Source organism: Brachyhypopomus gauderio, chromosome 8 (genome assembly GCF_052324685.1).
Source record: "Brachyhypopomus gauderio isolate BG-103 chromosome 8, BGAUD_0.2, whole genome shotgun sequence".
In the NCBI taxonomy this organism is placed as follows: Eukaryota; Metazoa; Chordata; class Actinopteri; order Gymnotiformes; family Hypopomidae; genus Brachyhypopomus; species Brachyhypopomus gauderio.
Genome location: NC_135218.1, coordinates 5,452,325 through 5,456,236, shown reverse-complemented (window position 1 = coordinate 5,456,236; position 3,912 = coordinate 5,452,325). Strand labels below are relative to the sequence as shown.

The window sequence follows — 3,912 nt, the reverse complement described above, 5'->3', positions numbered from 1 at the left end:
TTACATGTCTGCCATGTCTTCACTGAAAATATAAGTGAAATATACTTAAAGAACACTTTTTACAATATGTATTTACAAATGTTTGGGTCCAGATCCCTAATGAACGTTGACCGTGGTAAAGAAAAACTCCCAGAGTGGAATTAATACGTTGAGAAGGAGCAGGTACTGATTAATATGAACTAACGTTTGTAATAAAATGTTCAATGTTTTATGATCTTTGAAGTTTTAACTTGCAAAATCTACATTTTAAAGCTTCAACAAGCTGATATCCAAAGAAGATTCCAGGTACTAGTATACTAGTAAGAAATGCAGATATTCAAAACTGTATTAAAAAAGTGCAGGTTTCCAGAAAAACAGGACACAGCTGCACAGCTGATGAGGGTCTTTCATCCTGTCTGAAATGTCCTGTTGCTCTGAACACCTTGTATACTTCAGTGGCATTTTGGAAAAAAAATGTCAAATCTAACATTCATATAAAGACATAGGCCATATATAAAATCCAAAATCCATATAGTATCTGTTGAAATGGGCAACCTGCACAGCATGATTATAAATAAAGCAGGTGTCCTCAGCCTTCGAGAATGTTCAATAAACACCAGGATGTAAATGAGCTCTAAGACTGATACTTACGGAGCAAATGTTTTCTGCCCCTGTATAGCATGTGTAGCATATAATTTCTGATCCTGCAAGATATCACTAACACATTTGTGTTAACTAACTTGTGTCCTACCAAAACATCAAAACAGAGAGACATCTCAAACTTTTTTATTACATCTTAAATAACAGTACATTTTAATATAGTATCTATCTTGCATCCAGCTTTCTGTGGTACACCGACAGACTGAAATTAAATACAAAAAGGTGAGAAGGAGCTCTACAATTATTAATGAGAAAATAAGGTGGGGATCCATTTTAATTGAACTGCAATTAATCTTTACTGGTGGCAGCACACACAAATACGTCACAATTATTGTACATTATCGCAGAGAGAGGAAAAAAAACATTTAAAAAAGTCAACTATTAAAGAAAGTGCATCTGATTACAGTGGGCAAAACAGAATAACCTGTCATTTCAGATGCCTTTATCTATACATTTTAATTGAAAGAGGCCAGAACAGAATTTGACAGGACAAATTCCATTTGAAATTGAGAAAAAAAACAAGCAAAAAAAAAAATAAAACAAACAAAAACAAAAAACCCAAAAAGGGACAAACTGCTGTAGAACAGATGTCTTGGTAATCATTGATGTTTTTACCAGGAATCATTACAGGAGCTCATGATGAAGTAGGGCGTCTGCAGTTAATATGTAGTCCTTCCTCTTTCAGCTTCTCACTTGGGTGCATAGCTTTGCCAGTAAAAGTAAACGATGTATACACAGCATGGCAAAAAGGACTGGAATTGAGCATTAACCGTTGAAAGGTCTTACCAATTTCACCATCCTAGTGGAGACCAATGGGTCTAAAAAAAAAAAAAATTATATTAATAAAAAAAGAGAAAAGAGACAAAGGAAAATAAAGTAAAAAAGAAAGGAATAAAACAAAGGAAGGAGCACCTGCTAAAGCATTTCTACAGCATGCGACTACGTTACTTCATGGCAGATGAAAAAAAAAAGTTAACTCTTAAAAGTTTTAAGAATCATTATTTTCAGACACTGATTTGTACAACATTTCATTCACAGATTATTAACTGTATTTCCAAGCACAAACAGGGATATCGGTTTTCTGAAATTGGGTATTATTTATTAAAATAAAAACAAAAACCCCAAACAAACCCTCACATTTGTTAATATCCACCTGTCCCACACACCACTTAGTCCAACCTCATAATAAACCATCCCTGGACTGAAAAGTCACAAAGCCCAAAGTAACTTCAATACAAAATAAGACCAGAAGAAAAGCTTTGAGGTTAGTTCAAACAATGTTAAACCTTATGAAAGAGAGGATTGTTGTGAAAACGTTGTGTATCTTCTTCGTTAAAATCAGCATTCAGTGTGATTAACAGTATGTGCTTGGTTAGTTAACGCGTAAAATATTAGTCAAGTTTCTTATTGTGCAAACAAAGCTGTGACGAGATTGGAAAGAAAATTAGCTAGAATATAATGCTGCATTCGCGTGCAAGTCGGATACTCATATATACAGGCAGCCATTTGTAGATAAATGACGCGAGTACCACAGACTCAGAAATGGTAAAATATTTCAAAGATATGGCATTTTATGGCATTTTCTTTTCTCTTTAATGACAAAGGACCGGTATTCACATCAAAAGTTAACTAATGCACAAATCATTAATTTTTTTTTTTTTTTAGAAAACTAAGGCTGTTCTTATTACCCAGTAATTGCTGAGAGCTCAACGGTGGTTCAACAAGGTGAACGGTTTACAGCTCAAAGCTTGGGGCTGCTATCCTGTTGCCCAAAAATATGAATCAGAATTTCATCACTGAGCACATTTTTCCTCTTATGGCATCTAAGGTCACTCTCATGAAAACTACTTACATGCGCGTGCGTGCATACACACACACACAGACGCGCGCGCACACAAACACACACGCTCTAGAGCAATCTAGTGCACCATTAAAAAAAAAATAAAAAAGAAAAAATTTAAGGAAAAAAGCTGTTCTTCCTTCTTGATCTAATTTCAGCTTTCTTATGTCTCATTTCATCTCAATCCATGATTTTACAGGAAAAAGAAAAACAAATCCAAGAATAACTATCGGTTTGATAAAAGAATTCTTAAAAGAAACAAAAATAAGTGTTAAATAAATTGTACAATTACACTCCAACATCTGCTTTCTAGACACATGATACATAAGCAGGGGACGATAGTGTTTCTAGTTTCTCGTACAGGGTGACACAGAATGGTCCGAAAGGGAATGCACAAAGTTATTCATTTCATACCACAGGAATTCTTCTTTTTTAAGGTGAGTGATCAAACAAATTGTGCTCTTCTATGTGTAGGAAAGGCGTTGTTTTCCCTTAGATTCTTTTCTTTTCATGGTGGTGTCAAAGTCAGTTTTATAAGGTGTGTTTTTGTTGTTTTTGATGATGAAGCTGTGAAATTTAACATTCTAAAGTTGGAATGGTCTTCCAGTCGACTTTGGAGTTCAAATGACATCTATAAAAACAGGAAATGTCTGTGAGAAGAGCATAATCACCTTTTTATATTAATATGCAACAGTGTTTTTTTTCTAGGAATAGTCAAGACTTCAAGATGACCACCACGCAAAGACAGTATTGTGTATGAATATACGATTATGTTAATACATCAACAAGGGCACATTCAGCACTAGGATCTGACTACTTTGCTGATATATATTCTACTTAAGTTAAAAAGCACCCTAAATTCCTGAACAAAGCAATGCACAGACTATGAACACACTAGAAAGAGCCAAAAGGCCAAAGAAATCAGCAGTGATTTTATTTATCAATTATTAATCATACTTTACTGAATAATGAGACAAATGGCAAAACGGTGGTGGGGTGGGGAATACAAACAGTGGTTTAATACCATGGAGCCACAACATATTTTAGACTTTGAATCATGATTTCAGAGAAACCCTCATCTCAAGATCAAGCACCGGGCAGTCATGGCCTGGCAGTTTGGGAACTGGTCTTGTGACCGGAGGGTCGCGGGTTCGATTCCCAGACCTGAGGCCATGACTGAGGTGCCCCTGAGCAAGGCCCTTAACCCTCAATTGCTCACTTGTATAAAAATGAGATAAAAATGTAAGTCGCTCTGGATAAGGGCGTATGCCAAATGCCATAAATGTAAATGTAAACGTTAAGCACCGATTCCCTCACCTCAAAAACCTCAGAATTGTAGTATGACTAACCATTTGTTAATATTCAGAGAAATTGACCTGGGCGCACACTGTAGAGTGGGCACCTTCATATATACATAAAACCACAGAAACAAG

The 3,912-nt window shown here is 35.6% G+C and overlaps 1 protein-coding gene across 1 annotated transcript in view; it reads right to left on the bottom strand.

Moving 5' to 3' along the window:
• Nucleotides 1–749: 749 nt before the first annotated feature.
• The window catches only part of gnb1b (guanine nucleotide binding protein (G protein), beta polypeptide 1b), a 30,828-nt gene continuing 27,665 nt past the window's right edge, over nucleotides 750–3,912 (bottom strand). Inside the window, exon 11 of the mRNA XM_077013969.1 lies at nucleotides 750–3,110. The gene's annotated coding sequence lies outside the window, so the exon portion shown is untranslated. The remainder of the gene's footprint in view (nucleotides 3,111–3,912) is intronic.